General features: G+C 41.3%; 1 long non-coding RNA gene across 1 annotated transcript in view; it reads left to right on the top strand.

Moving 5' to 3' along the window:
- Positions 1-3443: 3443 nt before the first annotated feature.
- Positions 3444-22557, top strand: part of LOC112924748 (uncharacterized) — a 111654-nt gene continuing 92540 nt past the window's right edge. The window contains exons 1-4 of the long non-coding RNA XR_003235955.2: positions 3444-3540; positions 7821-7913; positions 11270-11505; positions 18035-18122. This is a non-coding gene — a long non-coding RNA (uncharacterized lncRNA). The remainder of the gene's footprint in view (positions 3541-7820; positions 7914-11269; positions 11506-18034; positions 18123-22557) is intronic.

Genomic DNA, 22557 nt, shown 5'->3' on the forward strand with positions numbered 1-22557 from the left:
AAAAAAAACAAAAAAACAACAAAAAAAGAGGAAAAAGTGGAAGGAGATGGGACAGAGACCCATGTGTGGTCCACACAGTCTCAACTGTTGGCCTGAGCCTTTACAGAAAAAGTTCACCAGCTCCTGGTCTAAATAACAGGATCTCCTTGTACCCACTTTTAAAATTTATTTACCCTCCATCTGTATTTATGACACCAATTTTGGTCAACTATTTGTTACATTTGAACATTCAAAGCTCCTGCTTGCTGTCCCTCTTACTTTTCTACTCCCTTCTATCAGGCACTGATAGAAGGTGCAACGAACCACCTCTCAAAATTTATTTGCAAAGAGCGTGCATCAGTTAATACTGTAGACCCAATGATTACTATGTACAGTCAGAACTCTTGCAGCTCAAGGGAGGAGAATTCTTGGGGACTGGACAGTGAGCCCATGAGGATGGAGAATATGTGCTTGTTTATGGTTGCCCTCAGCCTGAATTAGCTTGGAAATGCTAATTGGGTTGGAAATGGGACTTTTGGTAGAGACTTGAAGAACAGGTAAAAATTGAAAAAAACAGAGGAGTGGAGATTGCACTTTGGGTAGGTAGACTGATATAATAAGAAATAACCCAGTATTTAAAGCAAAGATACAGATGTAGTGAAACAAAGGGGCACCTGCACCCCAATGTTCATAGCAGCAATGTCCACAACAGCCAAACTGGAAGGAGTCACAATGTCCTTCAACAGATGAATGGATAAAGATGTGGTGTGTGTGTGTGTGTACACACACACACACACACACACACACATATATAATATTACTCAGCTATCTGAAAGGATGAATACCAACTGTTTACATCGATGTGGATAGAAACTGGAGGGTATTATGCTGAGTGAAATAAGTCAATCAGAGAAATTATCATATGGCTTCACTCATATGTAGAATATAAGAGAGCATAGGATCATAAGGAAAGGAGGGGAAACTGAATGGAGAAAAATCCAAGAGGAAGACAAACCATAAGAAACTCTTAACTCTGGGGAACAAACAGAGGGTTGCTGGAGTGGAGGTGGCTGGGGGGATGGGATAACTGGGTGACAGGCATGAAGGAGGGCATGTGATATGATGAGCACTGGGCATTATATGCAACTGACGAATTATTGGAAACTACATCTGAAACTAATGATGTATACTATATGTTGGCTGATTGAATTTAAATTAAAAGAAATAGCTCAGCATGTGTCTTCTTTATATTATCAGTGAAATGAATGAATAGTTGATAATCTTAATTTAAAAATTTTTTGATAATCTTAATTTAAAAACATTTTAAATAATTTTAAGAAAACTTTTAGGTTCACAGTAAAACTAAGCAGGAAGTATAGAGATTTCTCATATACCCCCAAAGCCCCCCCCCCCCCCCAACGTGCATCACCTCCCTGTTGCCAGCATGCCCATCAGACGGATGGATACTTTTCTTACAACTGATAAACCTATATTGATACATCATCATCCAGAGTCCAGATTTTACATTAGGGTTCACTCTTGGGGTTGTACATTTCATGGGTTTAGACAAATGTTTCTACTATTATCATACAAAGTGTCTTTAATTTTTTATAACAGTAAGCACTTGACTACAGGGACTTTCACCCCTTAGTGCAGGGACTTTGGCTTGTCCCCTGCATGTTCTCACTGTTTAGCACAGTGCCTGCAGTATAACGGGGACTTGATTCCTGTTTGTTGAAAGGAATATGGTCTGGAAGACTATGAAAGGAGATTAGGGTATGAGAGTGGGCCGTCTTCAAGTCCAAGCTAAGTACCTGGACATTTATTCTGTCTCTCATTCAGAAGTCCATCAACTATAGTCTGTGGGCCAAATGTCTTTGGTTGCCTTCCAGCCCAATTGCAGAGTAGAGCAGTACGAGAGATGGTGAAATCCATCCCCCTATCTAGATGGGTTGCCAGCATGAGCTTTGGTGGTGGAGAAAGGCATGGGGGAAATGTACTGCTTTCATGAAGGTAGTGCTGGGTTTCTAGGGGTCGGGAGGGCTGGCATGGCAAATTTGTCAAGGCCTCAAGTCCAGGTGTGTCCCCAGCCCAGGGACTTCCCCGGGCAACCCTGTCTTGGCCTAGAATTCTCAAGGTCACATTCAAGAGGCATTCCATTCTCAAGAAACATCATGAGCTTTGTTCACATCTACATAGCTCACTCACATTCTGTGCATTGGCTGCTTTTATAATTTTCTGAGAGATATCTAGCAAATAATTTCCTCGGGGATTCCCCAGCCTTCTTTATTGCTCATAACTCTCTTATCTCTGAAGGTTAGCAGTTTATAAAATGGATACTTTGGCCAAAGTTGCATAACAAAGAATTACATCTGCCTCCTAGCTTGTCTCTGTCTTCTCTGGCTAGTTGAGGAATATGGCGTTTAGGAATTTTGAATCTTCGCATTTAAGTACATTTTGGCTTTTTCCAGTTTTATCAGTGAATGATCACACAGGCAGCTTCTCAGAGGCTTTTCTGGTTATTCATTAATGCACCGTTTAAACTCTGAGAATTCTAGGCCATAAGGTGCAATTCCAAAGATGCTTCAAAAAGTAGTTTCCAGAGAAAGTAGGTTAGACCCAGGGAGGTTACATGCTGGTGTGTGTGATGTTTTGTATGACTATCCCTGCTCAGCTGTGCCTGATTCTCTAGAAACATTCCTTATTTATGTTCTTCTTACTTTATTTTCATTATATGGTGTTCTTCTTTAGACATATTAATAACTCTTGGGACTCCCATATTGCTCAGTTGTAATCTTGTTAAGTTTTTATGTTCCAGCATAGTTTAAGATGACTTCAGGGCCTTTGGTGAAAAACAGGGTCATAATATTTGGGGTAAAATGTATGAGTGTGTGTATTACTCAATAGGCCAAGTGTTTGAGAGTGCAATTTCATGGGACGGCATCTATGGTCTCATGAAGGGGTATAAGCCCCTGGAAAGCTTACTCTTTCTACTGATAATACAGAGAATTTTCATATCTGGAGCCCCATCCTCCCTCGTTCTGCCCCCCTCACTTCACTAGGGCTGTATATGTATGGATTACATAATAATCATCCCCAAATATGGGCCTTCTAAAATTTGAATATTTATCCCAATAGGACTTTTTTTGTACAGTTGAGGATTCTAATTTGAATGGAGGTGGGGGGGATCCCTGGGTGGCGGTTTGGCGCCTGCCTTTGGCCCGGGGCGCGATCCTGGAGACCAGGGATCGAATCCCACATCAGGCTCCCGGTGCATGGAGCCTGCTTCTCCCTCTGCCTGTGTCTCTGCCTCTCTCTCTCTCTCTGTGACTATCATAAATAAATTAGAAAAAAAAAAAAAAAAAGAATGAATGGAGGTGGGTAACCAGGTATCTTAACTGGGAAGGATCTGGGATGTACATGCTACTGGGGAGGGAAGTTATCTCCTTTTATTTGTCTTCCAGGGTCCCCATCCCTCTGACCCCAATGGAGCTGCTGCTAGTGGAGCCACCTTGACTCATTTACATAGAGCTTGAGGATTCCCTCTGGGAATACAGACAGGTAATCCACTGAGTTTTAGGGATAGAAAGATACTTGGCCGACTGAACTGGGCCCAGAAGCAACTAAAATTTAGAGGAGAGAACCCACCTGAGCATCTGAAAAGGAACTAACCACAAGGCAATAGGGATCTAAGTAAAGACTTAGCAGCAAAAGTATACTAACTGTCAATTCTGGGAGAATCCATACCCAATGCCACAAACCCCTATCCTCAGCCATCCTGATGGCAAAATGAAATAAATTCCAAAGCAGAAAGTTAGATTATTTTATTTATGCATTTTTTTACACCTCTGATTAGTACTGTGCATACTTCAACCAGGCCATACATGGTGTGTGTGTGTGCATGTGTGTGTGTGTGTGTGATGTAATATACTGTATCATTCTATTTTATGTTAAAGACAGAAAATGGAGATATGTTACTGGGATTTAGAATAGCAAATACATATTTGGTCTTCGTCCCTGCCCCTGCCACGGAACTCCTAAAACCCTGGGAATTGCTTAGGTGATGAGTGATAAAGGGGTCTTTTGTTACGTTAATGAGGCCACTTTTGGACAGCCCCCAGGTCACCTAACGTTGAGGGCTGGTTGCCAGGGAAGCCAGTGATTAAAAGGTTGGAACTTTCATTCCCCTCCTCCTGAACTCTGGTCAATGATTTAATCAATTGTGCCTATGTCATGAAGCTTTGTTAAAAAACCCAAAAGAGGGGCAGCCCAGGTGGCTCAGCGGTTTAGCGCCGCCTTCAACCCAGGGCCTGGTCCTGGAGACCCTGGATAGAGTCCCACGTCAGGCTCCCTGCGTGAGCCTGCTTCTCCCTCTGTCTGTGTCTCTGCCTCTCTGCCTCTCTCTCTCTCTCTCTCTCTCTCATGAATAAATAAATAAAATCTTAAAACAACAACAACAACAAAAAAGGATAGGGGATAGAAAACCTCCAGGCTGGTGAACACATGGAGGTTTGGGGACAGTGGTGTACCCAAAGAGGCCTTGGAACTCCACACCCTTTCCCTATACCTGCTCTCTGCGATCCTTTTTATCACAAACCGGTGATGCAGGGAGAAAAGGAGTTTCTTAAATTCTGAATCAGCAATCAGTCAAATCCAAGCAGGAAGTTGTGGGAACCTCTGATTTAAGCTGATCAGACAATATTTAGGGAGGTTAACTCAGAGCAAAGATTGAGTTCCCTGCCAGCCAAATAGAGGGGGCACTATGATTCAGGTGGGTAAACAAAATGAGATCTCACTTCTCACAAGTTGATAAAGTCAGGGGATGTTTGGGTGACAAGAGGATTTTGAGTGATTACCAGGGAAACAAAGGATGGACCAGAGTAAAAGTTTCTGCAGGTGGGAAAGAGGATGGCACAATGTAAGACACAGAGGGAACCCAGCCACAGGGTTGTTCCAACAAGCGCCGCCATGACGATATGACTGGAGCTCATAATTCTACAGGGTAAAGGAATAAGCATTAAGCAAAGTATCTTCTTTTTCAAGCAACTAGCATTTTCTGCACCCTTGGGACACAGTAGAGCATTTATGTTTGAAAAAAGTGACATGTGCATAAGATACAGTCCTACTGGCATGGCCCATTGTCCATGTGACTTCTGTATGGTGTCTTTAATGTAAAACAGAATAATGTAGTTGGTTACATGAACATACACAGTGTCGCTAGGCCAAAGTGTGCACCATTCTGTTCCGTTGTACAACAGGAGCAACCTAAATTTCTATATACTTGGGAATAAAGCTCATTTTTCTGGTTCCCTTTCTTCCTCATGGGCTGGAAAAGAAGCTCCCTATTTTTTTTTTTTTGCATGTTTACCTCACATGCTTGCCTTCATTAGCCTTCCACAATAAGGTAATCTAAATGAAAATATCAATATATGTATGTCATATTTTTTCTGTACCCATATAATTCAAAACTGATTACATATATACCAAACCACACACACATATATTGGGGGTTAGACTTTTAAAAATTGGTATACTATTATGCACACGTTTTTGCATCTTGATTTTTTTCCCCGCTAGTTATACCTTATGGAAGCCCCTCCAAGTCAAAGGGATCACTCTAATTTATGATTTGCATTGGTTGTGTGAATACACCAGCACGTAGATGTAGTGATGGTGTACATTTTTCTTTTGAGCTGCATTCACTTTGTTTCTAGTTTTGTCCCTTAAACATTGCTATGGTAAACATTTCTGTACGTATCATCTTACAAAGTAATGAATCAAAGTAGTTTCCTGATTGGGTAGGGGAAAGGAATAGGGGGTAGTCCAGATATGGATTCTGATGAAGCTCTAAGATTATCACTTAACTTGATTGAATTAAACGGAATCTAAAATAAGCCAGAATTTAGGGTTCCCCATTCCTGTGTCCATCCATTTTCATCGGCTGAGTGATACCATTAGCAAATTTCTCATTCCTTTATTTTGCCAGTCTATCCATCTCTCCTCAACCATTCATCCATCCTTCCCTCCACCATCCAAGCATTAGTTGAACATGTATTATGTACCTAACACCACTTTTTGGAACAATAGATGATACAAAAAATATATATGTGAAGAGGCCTATAATATAGGGCAAGAATATGTAATATATGTGTAGGAAAAACTGTTCATCAGTAGTGGACTTAGCGTATAACCAAAACATCATCAAGAAAACAAGATAAAAATGAAACAACACAGAAAAACAAAGCCAAAACACCCAATATTTAAAATCCAGTGTATTTCCCCTAGAAATAAGAATTTTTGGCTTCTCTCCAAAAACAGTGGGAAGGTTTGCTCAAGCTGTGTCCACATGCCAGTGCCACCAAACACAACTTGGCTAAAGCAGGGTGGCGGTTGCCCACTTCAGACAGAAAGCTCACTCCCATTCAGCATGGTTCCCACGGTTCCCTGATGTCACCCTCCCAGATGAGCTGTCAGTGGCCAGTTATCATTGTGCCAGCATGCTTGTTGTTGTTGTTGTTTCTTTTGGTGGAGAAATACACCACCTGCATCTGTGTTGAAACTGGGAATGCCAAAGATGGCCTGAGTGAGCTGAATGTTTCAGGAAAACAGCGGAGATCACACAGAGTGAGATAAAGTGAGGAGTCATCCTGGGTGCTTCCTACACAAACAGAAGCTCACTTGCTTAGAGCTGAGAAGTGCACCTGGGATCTGCAACTTCCAGGCTGTGGCCAGGTGGCAGCCTGTCCCTTCCCCACTTCTGCGGCCCCCTGTCACTGTCAGTTACACACAGCATGTCATCAAGTTGCACCAGAGGAGAACGTGTTAAGACTCAGCTCTAAGGAAGAGGGAGGAAGGGGAAGGGAAAAAAAGAAAAGAAAGGAAAAGAAAAGAAAAGAAAGGAAAGAAGAAAAAAAAAAAAGCAGAGGGAGAGAGCGGGAGAGCGAGTGCTGCTATTCAGAGAAACTTCTCTGCTCCTGCAAAGGCCTTGTCTTGGAAGGCTCACAGTCTCTGATTTCTATATGGTTTTTGGCACATCGTTTTAATCAAAAGAAGAAAAGGAAACAGTGCAAAGCCTTCGAACCCTAAACACAATGAGCTGGCAACAGAAGATGCTGTTAAGTCATTCCAATAATATGCCAGGCTCAGAATAACAACATCTGTTCTTGCGGGGCAGTTAGCAGAGAATTAAAAACAAGAAAAGAACCCTTAGATTTTAAAGCAAATAGATTTACTCGCTGTCTGACTTGGGGCTTCTATGGGACAGTGTGGTCGTTACCATCAGTGTGGCTGTGCCCAGTTGCAGGCTGCCCGGGGCTGGGCATGGCGGTGGGTGAGTTGGGGAGAAATGCTCCCCCCCCACCCCATGATTTGCAACCAGTGAACAGAAACATTTTTGTGCATTAAAGAGCGCCATGGGCTTTCCTGGCAGGAAGTCATCGAACCCACTGCTTTATATAGGAGAGGTTCTGAACACGCTTCTGGAATCATTGCATTTGCTCTGGGCATGGGTGCAACAGACAGCTCCAAAGGTCCCCCGTCCTGATACCCCTTCTGTGCTTCTGAGTCCATCGAGAGAGGGCTTCACTTGGGCAATCATCATGCACACCTAATTTCCCCAAACCCTAGGGCACGTCTTTTAGCTTCGAGAAATCAAGGCTTGGCTTGCAGAAGTGCCAAATAAGTACAAGATCTTTCAGCGACCAGCTCCTCCACCTACCCTCCCCACCCCACTCTCATAGCTTAATTTTCATTGATTTAAACCCAGGGCATGTCAACTAACTTCTGGGCTAGTCTATATTTTGGGTGTCATCTCCCTCCCAAATTGTGTATTTTATTCACAGGTGCGCGGACAACCCCCGCCCGGCCACCTGTGTAACCCCTGCAATATCTTCAAGAATTCCTCAAGGATCACCTCTCCCAGGATGCTTATCCCAGTAAGACTCCCACTCATTCTGTGTTCTTCCATGTCTGGGGTGTTTGCATCTGTTAACACACTTAAGACACTGCAGTGCAGACGGTAAATTCTTGTACCATCTCATTGTGGTAGATGCTCCCTCACATTTAATAGAATGAATGCAATAATTTGTTTGGCCTTTTTTGGGGGTTTGTTTTCCTTTCTCGTATTTGTCTCATGGGGCATATAATGAAGAACTAGTCTTCGTCTCCATCCTCAGTGGACAGGGGAGAAAAGTGGGCCCCAAATCATCGTGCTATTGTGAGCACTCAGTTGCCACATGCGGTTGGAAACAAAAGGTTGAAAATAAGTTTGTTTCCCTGGTTGGTCATGAAGCTTTGCCTGTTTCTTTTGCCTGGTTGGTGGTTCCCTTCATTCCCTCCAGTTTCCTATGAAATGGGAGAACTTTTAACTGCCAAGATCTGCATTTCTTTAGTTCCTTTTTTTTTAAAAAAAGGTTTTATTTATTTATTCATGAGAGACACACAGACAGAGAGGCAGAGACACAGGCAGAGGGAGAAGCAGGCTCCATGCAGGGAGCCCAATGCGGGACTTGGTCCCAGGACCCCAGGATCACGCCCTGAGCCAGAGGCAGAAGCTCAACCACTGAGCCACCCAGGTGCCCCTAGGTTGGTTTCCTTTCCCAGGCTCCTCCATACATTGCCCATGCTTCGCCAATTATTTTCTTTCTCAACCAGTTCTTTTGCCCCACATCTTCCTTAACTCTTAGGTCAAAACTTAGCTCATAATGGAACTTTTATGTGCTCTTTGAACAGTAAAGTCTCATTCTGATGGTCACTACCCTATATAAATTTAATAACTTATAAAAGCTTTACTAAGGGTATTACAGATAAGTCACTGACTTTAAAATAGGTAATACTATTTATACAGTGTATTTGTTGAAGAAAACACCAAGATTCTGGGTTGTGTCTAAAAATATTTCTTTTAGGGGCACCTGGGTGGCTCAGTAGGTTAAGCACCTGCCTTCAGATCAGGTCATGATCCTGGGGTCCTGGGATCAAGTCCTGTATCCAGGCTTTCTGCTCAGTGGGGAACTTGCTTCTCCCTCTCCCTCTGCTGCTCCCCACTGCTTGTGCTCTCTCTCTCTCAAATAAATAAATAAAAATCTTTAAAAACTTATTTCTACTATAATTGAACTTGGAAGAAATGAGATTCCCCCTCCCCCCAAGAGGACCTGACAAGTTATTTATTTTTTTTTACACTGGATGAATTAATTCTAACTCATTTAATGATGCAATGTAACTTTCTATCTCAAACAGGTAAGTGAATAGTATGAACTCAGGGATAAATAACACAAATGTTGCAAGTGAGCACTGCGATTATAGTAGAATTTGGCAGGAAAGCTGTTGGTAAATGAACTACTGAATTTTATGATGACAAGCCACGGAATAAAGTATAAATATGGCAAGAAAAGAATATTCAAAGGAACTGGCTTAATGTTTAAATTCCCCATAAGTTCAAGGTAAATGCCTTGCAAATACTGTTATATGTGTAATGTGTGTAACAAGATAAAAATGGCTTGGTACATGATATTTTCAAAGCCTTGTGCTAATAGCTCAACTTTTTTGGTCTTCTGGTGTCACAGACTTAGAGGCCTTTTAATTTTCATTGGTGCTAAGTAAGATAATTTGTATCCCATGATTTTATGCTCTGTATTTTATAATCGCAAAGGGCATTGTACGAGGCTGTTCCCTCGTGGACATATCCCTCTTCCTTCCCACTGACCTCTCCCACTCCAAGCCAGGCTTCCCAGAGCAACATGTCTGGAAGTCAAAATTACAAGCATTGACCATTTCTGTTTTTTTCTCTCTCTCCCCCTTTTTTATTTTTTTAGATTTTAAAAAAATTTATTCATGAGACACACACATACACACACAGAGGCAGAGACACAGGCAGAGGGAGAAGTAGGCTCCCTGTAGGGAGCCCGATGTGGACTCGATCCCAGGATACCAGGATCACGACCTGAGCTGAAGGCAGATGCTCAACCACTGAGCCACCCAGGCATCCCTGGTTCTCATTCCCTTGGTGGCTGACCACTGCAGGGAGCAGGAGTGTGGGAGAAAGGAAGGTACAGAGGTGAATATCTCAAGATATCCTCTCACTAAGCACATCCCATGTATGGGATCCTCATACACACACAACCAGGGTGGGGCATTATTTAATATTATCCACAATTCAAAGCTGGGGATGCTGAGGTGCAGAGAAGTCACATATCTGCCAGATATAACAGCACCAATCAGTGACTTGCATTCCGAATTTCCCCAATACAAATTGCACATTAGCCACACAGCCCTCTGGAGACTGCAGACCACATGTGATCCTCCACTTCTCTCTGACCCTATACCTCTCCAGTCTACCTCCCTGAAGTAGTGAGACAGAGGAGGACACATTGCAGAATGGAAATTTTCACTGGGAGCTAGGATCTGCTGGTATCCAGGCACCTAAATGCCGTAAAATATGGGGAAACATACATATTAAACTTATGAACACTTTACAGTGAGTCACCTGTAAGATCAAGCACCTAGCCAAAGGCTAGTTTATTTCAAGCAGACCCCAGTGACCTAGTATCACAGGAGTGCCTTAAGATTCCAGGAGATGAATTTTCTTTCTGAGACTCTCTCTCTCTCACTTTTAAAGATTTTATTTATTTATTCATGAGAGACACAGAGAGAGGCAGAGACACAGGCAGAGGGAGAAGCAGGCTCCCTGAGGGGAACCCGATGAGGGACTCGATCCCGGGGTCGTGCCCTGACCCAAAGACGCTCAACACTGAGCCACCCAGGCGCCCCTTTCTGAGACTTTTTATTTGATGTCCTGCTTGCTCTTCTAATTTCTACTCCATTCCCAGGCATTCCCTTTGTCTCTTTCTCTCCTACGTTTCTGAAGACTGTGGCTGCTCTAGCATCTTTGCCTTTGAGAGCTGACAAACTGGGAATTGTGTTTTCCAAGGGTCTAGTATATTTGATCTTCATCACAAATTCTTCCAGGGCTCTTAATACAATGTTTTAAAATAGCTTTCAGGATTCCTGGGGGTTATTAACTTACAGTGTGACGGTTCATTTACCCTGCAACCCCCATGCCTACATTTTTCCCCTAAAGTTCTATTTTCAAATGTTAAATAACTATGCGATGAGCATCTTTCCTATAGTATCTTATTCCACAGAGAGGCTGTAGACACGTCTGTCTTTTGAGCAAGAAAGGAAGGGATGGGGTGGGGTAATTGAGTTTAAAATGAGAAAATGAGTTTGATGCCTTTTTTGTGTGCGTGTGGTACAAAAATAAATAGCAACATTTACCATTTTCGTCATTTTTAAGGGTACAGTTCAGCGGCGTTAAATTCATTTACATCGGTGTGCAACAATCACCACCTCCTTCTCCAGAGTGGATGGTGTTTTGAAATGGCCTGGCCCCTTGAAACAGTCATGCGGCTGAATTAGGGGAAACTGTATTTGTCAGCTCAGAGTGCCACGACGCAACACCACAGCGTGGGCGGATTAAACAGCAGAAGCCCATTTCTCACACTTCTGGAGCCCGAGAAGTACAAGATCAAGGTAGGTTTCATTCTGAGAATTTCATTGGCCTGTAGGTACCTGCCGGCTTGCGGTGTAATCATGTGACCTCTTTGTGGGAAAGAGAGAAGGCTCTCGGGAGTCTTTCTTATAAGGGCACTACTCCCATTGTGCAGGCCTCACCCTCATGACTGCATCTAACCCTAACTACCTCCTCAAAGCCCCATCTCCAAATACCATCACATTGGGTTCTTCACCTTATGAGTAAGGTTATTTACCTTCTTACCAAATTCATAAGGTAACTCACCTTATAAATTTGCGGGGAGACACAAACACTCATTCCATAACAGTGATCTATCTGATGGCTATAAAGGACTCAGTAGAAAGAGCTGGGATTGGCAGAGTCCTAATGACATTGCTCAAACATTATTAGAGAGCTAGGGAAGGGGCTAAAGATAAACCACAGGGTTTGGGCAGTAGTTGAGGCACCCAGGGAGCCCCTCCATCTACTCTGGTCATCTGGAGACACAAGGGAAAAATGAAGAGCCCAGTGCATTGAGAGCTCTGCTGGTGGACGGAGCCATGGTGACAATGAAGTGACCACGTGCGGGCTATGGTAGCATTTCATCACACAGACCCTGAAAATACATTGACTCAAAGAAGAGCAGAGAATCAACCAAAAACATGTGACTATAAGTTGAACCGGAATTTTGCAAGCATGAATTTAAGAAGAAACATGGAGGGGCACCCGGGCAGCTCAGTGGTTAGCATCTGCCTTTGGCTCAGGGCATGATCCCGGGGTCCTGGGATCAAGTCCCATATCAGGCTCCCCACAGGGAGCCTCCTTCTCCCTCTGCCTATGTCTCTGTGCCTCTCTCTGTGTGTCTCTCATGAATAAGTCAATAAAATCTTAAAAAAAAAAACATGGAACACTTTTTACACTTGTAGGTTTGCATTCTCTTTTCCTTATGGTTTTAAAATGTGCTATTATTTAGCATAACAGTATACTCAGAATTAACACTTGTTTGGGCACGTATGCTCAGTCGTTCCTATTTATTTATATTTTTGGTAGCAATTTTCATGCATTATTTTATATTTAATACATGTCCATGGCATATAATTTCAAAGGAACAAAAGGATATCTAGCAAAATATGTCTCTTTCCCAGTCCTGATTTCCCTGGCACCCAGAGACAGCTACAATTTCCAGCTTCTTGTGTGTCCCTCCGTGTATGTGTGTATGGAGGGTTTTTGTTTTTGTTTTACACAAATAGCAATATGCTGTGCATATGCTTCTAACCTTGCCTGTTTCACTTGCTATATCTTTCATATCAATACATATAGAGCTGCCTCACTTTCTAAAATAGCTTTAGAGGATTCCATTGTGTGTATGAACCAGAATTTATTGTATTGGTCTCTTATTTGTTTATGGTATGCCTTCACCAAGAATTATTTCCTTCCTTAAAAAAAAAGAGAAAAGGATTATGTCCTTCCTTGAATACAGGAAGGATTTTGTTTTGTTTCCTGCTTTATCTTCAACAATTAAAATAAGACTGATACATCGTAGGCTTTCAACAAATATTCATTCTATGGAATGTCAATCGCATCATTTCATACCTACTATGCAAATTGGACCCAGGGGTAATGTAATCTTGTCGTGATTTTGTTGATTATGGCCATATTGCCCTCCATGGAGGTCATGATTTATTTTACCACCACCCGCCGAGGCTGGAGTGTACCTGTTTCCTCACACCTGTGCTGGACCCCATGCCAACATCCATGCCCGCCAACACAGAGCGCGGCCAAAGTTTATTTTTGCCTCTCTGATACAAGGGAAGTAAATGTATCTTGGTTTTCTAATTTTGCATTTTTATTATTCTAAGTAAAGTTACACATGTTTTTTCTGTAGTTTGTGTGTACCATTTATACAGAAACGGAATGATCCCTTTTCGATAAGTATGAACAAGTTTTTTCCCCAGTATGTTGTATGTCTTTTGAGTTTGTTTATGGTATTTTTCCATTCAGCATTCCTAAGTTTTTTGTTTTTAGAACTTTTCATTTTGATGCTAGTCAAATTTTTCCATCTTTTCTTTAAGCGCTTTCAGGCTTTTTGGAGGGGGGGTGATCATAATTAGAAAAGTCTTTCTCATTCTGGGATTATTTAAAGTTTTTTCTCATGTCTTCATCAGTTCCGTTCTAGTTTTTTAATGTTTAAATCTGTGATCATCTAAAATTGATTTTGGTGTTAGTGAAGTTGGGATATGTCTTTTCTTTCTGCGATTGGTTATGAAGACCATTTGGTGAAGAGTTCATTTTCTTCTGCCCTGATTTGTTGTGTTATATTTATCACTTATGAAACTCACGTATGTTTTGGGTTGATTTATAGACTCCCCAATCTTTTCCTTTGATCTGCCTGTGTATTCAAGTATGAGCCCCCCATAATTGCAATTACCATGGTTTATTATTTTTTTTCAGTGTGGCCTTCCTGGTTCCCATTCTTTTTTGCTTAAGTAAGTGTTCCAGCTGCCATTGCATGTTTATTTTTCTATATGAATTTTGGAACATATTTTTCTAGTGTTATTAAAACGCTGCTTTTAACATTTGTTGCATTTATTATAGATTAATTTAGGGACATTTGAAATCTTTGTAACATTGAGCAATCCTATTCAATAACTTTCCATTAATCAATTTTTAAAAAACTTCACCAGTTTCACTTAAAATTTTTCTTTATATAGATCTTAAATATTTCAAGATTTTTATTTTTTTATTTTTGAATAAAATAAACACCCAACATGAGTCCCAACTCAATCCCAAGATCAAGAGTCACACACTCCCTGACTGAGCCAGCAAGGCACTTCTAGATCTTGCATATTTTAAATCACACCATTCTCTAGCTACTTTATTCTTTTCATTACTACTATAAGTGAAATACGTTTTCTTTTTTTTTGTGTGTGAAATACATTTTCAATTATGTTTTCTACTTTTTTTGTGGCTAATATACAAAAACCCATTATTTATATTAATTTTTATCTAACCATTTTATTTTTTTATTGTTAGTAATAGTTTTACAAAAACTATTTTAATGCAATAGTAAAACTATTTTTAATGCAAATTAAAACCACAATGACCATCTTACACCTGTCAGCATGGCTAAAGTAAAAGACACAAGAGGGGCGCCTGGGTGGCTCAGTGGTTGAGCATCTGCCTTTGGCTCAGGTCATGATCCTGCCGTTCAGGGATCAAGTCCTGCATTGGGCTCCCCGCAGGGAGTCTGCTTCTCCCTCTGCCTATGACTCTGCCTCTCTCTCTGTCTCTCATGAATAAATGAATAAAATCTTTAATCCCCCCCTCCCCCCACCACACACACAGGAAATACCAAGCGTTGGCAAAGATGTGAAAAACAAAACAAAACAAAACAGTGCACTTTTGGTGGGAATGCAAACTGGTACAGCCCCTGTGGAAAATGGTATGGAGGTTCCTCAGAAAATTAAAAATAGAATGACCATATGATCTAGTCATTCCACTACTGAGTTTTTACCCAAAGAAAACAAAACCACGAATTTGAAAAGATATATGCATCCCTATTATTGCAGTGTTATTTACAATAGCCAAGATAAGGAAACAGCCCAAGTGTCCATCCATAGATGAATGGATAAAGAACAGGTGGTATACATATATAATGGATGTTATTCAGCCATAAAAAAGAATGAAATCTTGCCATTTGGAATGACGTGGATGGAGCTAGGGAGTGTTATGCTATGTGAAATAAGTCAGTCAGAGAAAAACAAATACCATATGATTTCACTCATATGGGGAATTTAAGAAACAAAACAAATGAGCAAACAAAAACAGAGACAAACAAACGAACAAAAAACCCAGACTCTTAATTAGAACAAATTGGTTGTTGCCAGAGGGGAGGTGGTAGGGGGAGGGGTGAATAAAGGGGATTAATAGTACATTTATCTTGATGTGAATGGAACAATGGATAGAATTGTTGAATCACTATAGTGTACACCTCAAACTAACACTACACTGTTAACTATACTTCAATTAAAAAATAGTTTTGAAGTTTATTCTTTTCTGCTTTTTAGGCATGCAATCTCATATCATTTGCAAATAATGATAAAGTTACTTCCTTTTATTTTCTGAATTTTATCTATTTGTATGAGAGAGAGGCAGAGACACAGGCAGAAAGAGAAGCAGGCTCCCTGTGGGGAGCCCAATGTGGGACTCCATCCCAGGACCCTGCGGTCATGACCTGAGCCAAAGGCAGACGCTCAACCACTGGGCCACTCAGGTGTCCCTACTTCCTTCTTTCCAGGTTTCATGCTGTACTTTTCTATATCTGTATCTATGTCCATACCATATCCATGTCTGCCTTCTATCCCATTCTAAGTATCTTTGAAGAGGATCACATAATTTTTCATGATGAGCTATTAATAAAATGAAATATATTAATAATTTCCCAATATCAAATTATTCTTTGATTATTTCTGATTATTATTCCTGATATTACTTGACCTTGGGCATCAACTTTTTATTTTCTTTATTTATTTAATGTAAATTCAATTTGCCAACATATACTATAACACCCAGTGCTCATCTCATCATGTGCCCTCCTTATTTTGGGCATCAATTTTTAATATCCTATTGTGTCCTAACATTTTATGTAAGTTTTTGAGATCAGTGTTCACAAATGAAATTTATCTATCTTTGTGGTATTTGTTTCTCAAACGTCCAGTCTCATAAAAATAATTGGAAGCCTTAGTTTTCTTTGTCTTGAACAATTAAAATGGCAAACAGAACTCAATTTTAAAGGATTAACGCAATTACATTGTGAAATTATCTTGAGTACTTTATTGTGATGGGAAGGAGGCTATTTATTAACTGTGTCTGTTTCCCACTGTAATTGTTCCATTTTGATTTTTGTGTTTTGTTTTGTTTTCTTTTCTTCACCAGAGTGATCTTTTGAAAGAGCAGAATCAGATCCCATCACTTCCCTCTTTGGGAAGTGGCTCAGTTCCACATCACATGGTTTCAGGTCTTGAAGGTCAAGGTCAAATCTGAATTCACCAAGGTCAAATCTAAATTTGCTTACCTGGCTTACTAGGTGGTTCTGAGTCCTTTCCTGCTTTCCAGATTCACCTCCTGCTGCCCTTGCCATCAACCCATTTCTGCTCCAACACGAGCTTTAGACCCAAGTGTCCTAACGCTCTTCTAGAGTCACATTTGGTAATTTGTATTTTCCTATCCAAACTTCATTTAATTCACCTTTTCAGATATATTTGCATTGTGTCAAGCAAAGGACAATAGTTTCTTCTTCTTTTTATTTTCTCTGCATTTGTGTTTATGAAAATAAACTCAGTGAATTTCTCATCTTTTGTTTATTTATGTGGTTTTCTTTTTCCCCCTGCTTAGGATCATTTCCAGTTGTATTTTCCTTTACTTTTTAAGGAATTACCTCCTAAATTTGCCTCTTAGTTTTATCACTTTTACCTTATTTTTTTATAAGATTTTATTTATTTATTTGAGAGAAAAGGTGAAAGCAAGAGCAGGGCTGAGGGGCAGAGGGAGAGGGAGAAGCAGACTCCAGCTGTGTAGGGAGCCTGAGCTGGGACTTCATCCCAGGACCCTGAGATCATGACCTGAGCCAAAAGCAGCCACTTATCTGGACTGAGCCACCCAGGTGCCCTCCTTATTTTATTTTTCTACAATATCCCTCCCCTTCTTGCTAATTCCCTCTCTCTGCTTTTCTTAAATTAATTTTGTTATTTTTTCCCTAACTTCTTGAGTTGAATCCTAATATATTTAGTTTCTCTTCCTTCCTTCCTTCCTTCCTTCCTTCCTTCCTTCCTTCCTTCCTTCTTCTTCTTCTTCTTCTTCTTCTTCTTCTTCTTCTTCTTCTCTTTTCTTTCTTTCTTTCTTTCTTTCTTTTTTCTTCTTTCTTCTTTCTTCTCTCTTTCTATTTCTTTCTTTTCTTTTTAGAGAGGAAGGGGAGGAAGAGAGGGGCAGAGGGAGTGAAAGAGGTTAAGCAGACTCCACACCCAGTGCAGAGCAGGATGTGGGGCTTGATCTCATGACCCTAAGGTCATGATCCCAGCCCAAATCAAGGACCCTGGGATCATGACCTGAGCCATAGGCAGATGCTTAACAGATTGAGTCACCCAGGCATCCCTTGTTTCTTATTTTTCATCAACATAAGAAGGTGAAGTTGTGAATTTTATTCTGAGCACTGCTGAAGGTGTGACCCATGGGTTTTCATAGTGTTTTCATTGCTGTTAACATCTATGATCTGTGCTTCCAGCTTTGATGATGCTCAGACCGGAGAATCAGGTGTTATGACTTATTCTCCAGTGAAAAAGACACTGTTGATGCCTCACATCCCATATTAGTTTTCTGTGTTGCGTGATAAATCATCACAAATGTAAAACAACAGGTACTGTTATCTTTCAGCCTTTGTGGCTCAGGAGTTCAGACCTAGATCACTGTTTGGGTCTCACAAAGCCACAGTCACTAAGTCAGCTGGCGCAGGGCTCACCTCACACTTTACAACATGACTTTTGTTTCTTCAAGGTCAGCTGGAGGGATCTCTCTGACTTCAGGATGGTGCAGTCACTCTTAAGAATTTTTCACTAAGGAGCACCTGGGTGGCTTAGTCAAGGTAAGCATCTGCCTTCGGTCATGATCTTGGGGTCCTGGGACTGAGCCCTGCATCGGGCTCCCTGCTCAGCATGGAGTCTGCTTCTCCTTCTCTCCCTACTCATGTTCTTGCATGCTGGGTGTGCTCTCTCTAATAAATAAAAAAACTTAAAAAAAAAAAAAGAATTTTTCACCTTACTAAGTCCGACCCACCTAAGGTAATTTCCCTCTTGACTAAATCCAAGCAGTCTGGGACTTTAATTATGTCTGCAAAACCCCTTCACCTTTTCTATGAAACGTAACCTAAGCAAACCTCAACATGGGAGTGGCTTCCCATCCCCTTTGCCATATTCTGTTGGTTGGAGTGGTCTCTGGTTCCACTAGCACTCAAGAGTGGGAGGAAGTTATGCAGAGGTACGACGGGTGGGGGGTGGGGGGGTGGGGGGGTGCTTAGGGTGTACCCAGCACGTAGTAATTTAGCTGGAGGACAGGTGTGCACCTGAGCAGCCTCCCCTCTCGGCTGCCAGCTACAACTTTCCCCTTCTTCCTAAAGGTATTTCTCTAGTGGCTCAGGTCTTGTAGGTCAGTTGGCAATGCCAGATAAAATAGCCTCTGGAGCTCCCTGCACCTGACAAAGGACAGAAGTCAGTGGATAAATCCCCCAGCTTCCTCTTCCCCTAGATGGGAAAGTTCTGAGGTACACACTTCATGATTCCTTAGAGGGTCCCCAGGAAAACTCAGATCTGCTGTTTCCTTCATTTCCCACACAGTTTTTGTCTCCCTTTTCCTACTTCCTCCCATTTGTCTTGTTTCCCAAATAAACTATGTGCATCAAAGTTCTTCTTTCAGATTCTGTGAACATTTTGTGTTAAGTTTTCTCTCATTGCACAGAGGTCTGAGGACTAAGTACGATTTCAATACATTTTGGAATTTGATGAGGATTTCAATGTGGGCTATTTTAGGATTAGTTTTTGTGAGCATTTCCAAATATCTATTTTCTGTTTCTACATTATGGAATTGGATATTTGGCAATTAGGTCTATCTTAGCTTTTTGTTGTTACTGTTATACTATCCTTAGTAATTACTTTTGTCCATTTAATATGTCCTGAACTAAGGGAGGTAAATTAAAATATTTTACCAGATGTATTTGTTCCTTGTATTCCTAATAGGTTCAGCTTTATGATTTTAATGCTCTCTTATTTGATGCATAGTTATTAATTACTGGAAGAGCTTACTGTGGAAGAGCTTTACTCTTTGTAAATATAAAGTGGCCTCCTTAGTCTTGTTCAGTGTTTTCTTTGTCCTCAATTCAAACTTGCTTGATTTAGAAATTATTTTGTATATATTGCTTGATAGCATTTGCTCATTTTAATTTTTTAATAATTCTTAAAGATATTATTTATTTATTCATGAGAGACACACAGAGAGATGCAGAGACACAGGCAGAGGGAGAAGCAGGCTCCCTTTGGGGAGCTTGATACAGGACTCCATCCCAGGACGCCCTGAGCCGAAGGCAGGTGTTTAACCCCTCAGCCACCCACCCAGATGCCCCTCATTTTATTTTAAGAATCTTTTTTTAGAGAGAGAGAAAGAGAGAGAGAGAGAGAGATTGTGTGCACCCCAGTAGTGAGGGAGGAGGGGCAGAGGGAGAGGCAGAGACAATCCTAAGCAGTCTCCCACCCAGCATAGAGTCCCACACAGGGCTCCATCCCATGGCTCTGGGGATCATGACCTGAAATCGAGAGCAGGAGGTTTTATTTATTGTATTATATCAATTTTTATTTCTGCTCTTTCTCTTGTTTAATTGGTGAATTCTTTTGTTTAATTGGAGTCGAAATATCATTCCCTTCAAAAACTACCTTTTTTAATACAAATCTGGATAACTTAGCCCAATCTCTATTATATTTTAGTTACACAAACATTCATATACATATTCACAAACATGCATACATATGTACCCAATGTGGTTACAGCAGATTTTACAGAAGATTTCTGTTTTTACCTAAATCATTTCACTTAATTTCAAACTTTCCTCTTCAGTTTTATACAAAGAGGATCACAGTTCACACAATGAAACTTGTTGCAAGTGAACAATATTTTGAGACACAAAAGACATCTTTACAGGTTTCTGCACAGCCATAACTTAAGGGTGAGACAGGCTAAACAATTTATTTCAGTAACTGACAGATTTGATTCAGGCATGTCCTAAGGCCTCAAAGTGATTGCTGCTCCATGCCAAACTGTGGACGGTACGGCAGAGCAAAAGCACAGGAGCCCCTTATAGCGAACTCGATATATTCTAGTGGGCTGGTAGCCAAGGAGGTGTAAATGGGGGAGGAATGGTGATGGGGGTTTTCAAGGGCACACATTCAGAGAGAGGGAGGGGGAGACAGAGGGAGAGATGGAAGGAGAGAGAGGGAGAGGGAGGGAGTGACAGAGAGTAAGGGAGAGGGGAGAAGGGGAGCAGGGGTGGGATAGGGAGATGGAGGAAGAGAGGGGAGAGGGAGGGAGGAAGAAGAGGAGGGGGCTGGGAGAGAGGGTGGGCGAGAAGGGGAGGGTGAGAGTGAGGAGAGAGACAGAGAAGGAGGGAGGGGGAAGGGGGGGGAGAGGGGAGAACTGGGAGAGGGAGGGAGGGAACTCCATGGGGGAACTTCTCTTTTAAAACCTTCTCTTGCTTTTTAATCGTGTTTTTGCACGTATTTGGGAGCGTATGTCTTCCTTCCGATCACTCAGCTCCATCGCTCTGTTCCTCTGTGGCTTGTTCTTAGAACCTAACTTTACATTGTGTATTTAATTCACGCTTTCTCACGGTGGCACCTGCCTCCTGCGGACGGTCCCCCCACCCCCCGCCCCCAGGCCATGAAACACAGAGAGAGGTAGAGACACAGGCAGAGGGAGAAGCAGGCTCCCTGCGGGGAACCGATGTGGGGCGCGATCCAGGAACCCCGGGGTCATGCCCTGAGCTGAAGTCAGATGCTCAACCACTGTTCCGCCGAGATGCCCCCATACCTCTTTTTTTTAAGTGTTTATTGTAATTCCAGTTCACATGCGGTGTTCTGTTACCCTCAGGGGCACGATGTAGTAACTCAACCCTTCCGTGCATCAGCTGGTGCTCATGTAAACTTCTTACCTGTCACCTGTTCTTATCACCTGCCTTTTTTTTTTCCTTTTTAAAAATTTTTATAAATTTATTTTTTATAGGAGTTCAATTTGCCAACATATAGCATAACACCCAGTGCTCATCCTGCCAAGTGCTCCCCTCAGTGCCGCCACCCAGGCACCCCCCGCTCCTCCTCCCTTTCTACCACCCCTAGTTCGTTTCGCAGAGTTAGGAGTCTTTATGTTCTGTCTCCCTTTCTAATATTTCCCACTCATTTTTTCTCCTTTCCCCTTTATTCCCTTTCACTATTTTTTATATTCCCCAAATGAATGAGACCATATAATGTTTGTCCTTCTCGGATTGACTTATTTCACTCAGCATAATACCCTCCAGTTCCATCCACGTCAAAGCAAATTTATCACCTGCTTTTATCAGAGGTGGAGCTTCTTGGTCACTGCCCTATCCCGGTATTTGGCATTTATTAAACAAGTGCTTGTTGCTAACTTGTATTTTTTCTTCTCAGCTCTAATTCACATGTGTGGCCTTGCCTAGTCCTTTCCTTGATTATAATACCATATCGTGGGTTTTTTTTCTCCCAACTAATTTATTTGTTGCAAGTTGTTTTCCTAGTTTGTTATTATTCTTAATTTTTGTAATTCTTGCTATATCGAAGTTTAAATATTTTTATAATGCATTCATATTTATTAATTTCTTCCAAAGTTCATTTTTTTAACCTTATAGATTTTATTTATTTATTTGAGAAAAAGAGCACAAGCAGGGGCAGGGGTAGAGTGAGAGGGAGAAGCAGACTCCTTGCTGAGCAGGGAACCCAAAGTGGGGCTCAATCCCAGGACCCTGCACTGAAGGCAGATGCTCAACCGACTGAGCCATCCAGGGGCCCCTAAAGTTTCTTCTTTTAATTTTATGCTTAGTCATCCTGCATTTTGAGATCAGATGAATACTCTGATATTTTTTCTGGTTATTTGAAGGTTTCCATATGACTCTCCCACTCCCAGAATTTATTTAAGGCCATTCTTTGCCATCAGAACTCTAAATTTTCTACTGTTTTATTATTTGAAAAATTACTCCTTGGTGATAGCTCTGAGGGGAATGTGGAGTGATCTATCCTCAAAATTCATTTTGTATTTTCCAAAATATCTGTGACTAAATAATTCAATTTCCACACTAATAAAAAGAAAGAACCACAAGGTTAGGATAAAATTGTGTGACAAAGTATATAAAACATCAAACTAGCTTCATCTAGTGAAATTTTAGAATCTCCTGGTGAAAACCTAAAACACAGGTTATATTGGATGTTAACCCCAAAATGATTTTCAACGTTTGCTGTGAAGAGAGA

Source organism: Vulpes vulpes, chromosome 12, assembly GCF_048418805.1.
Source record: "Vulpes vulpes isolate BD-2025 chromosome 12, VulVul3, whole genome shotgun sequence".
Classification (NCBI taxonomy): domain Eukaryota; kingdom Metazoa; phylum Chordata; class Mammalia; order Carnivora; family Canidae; genus Vulpes; species Vulpes vulpes.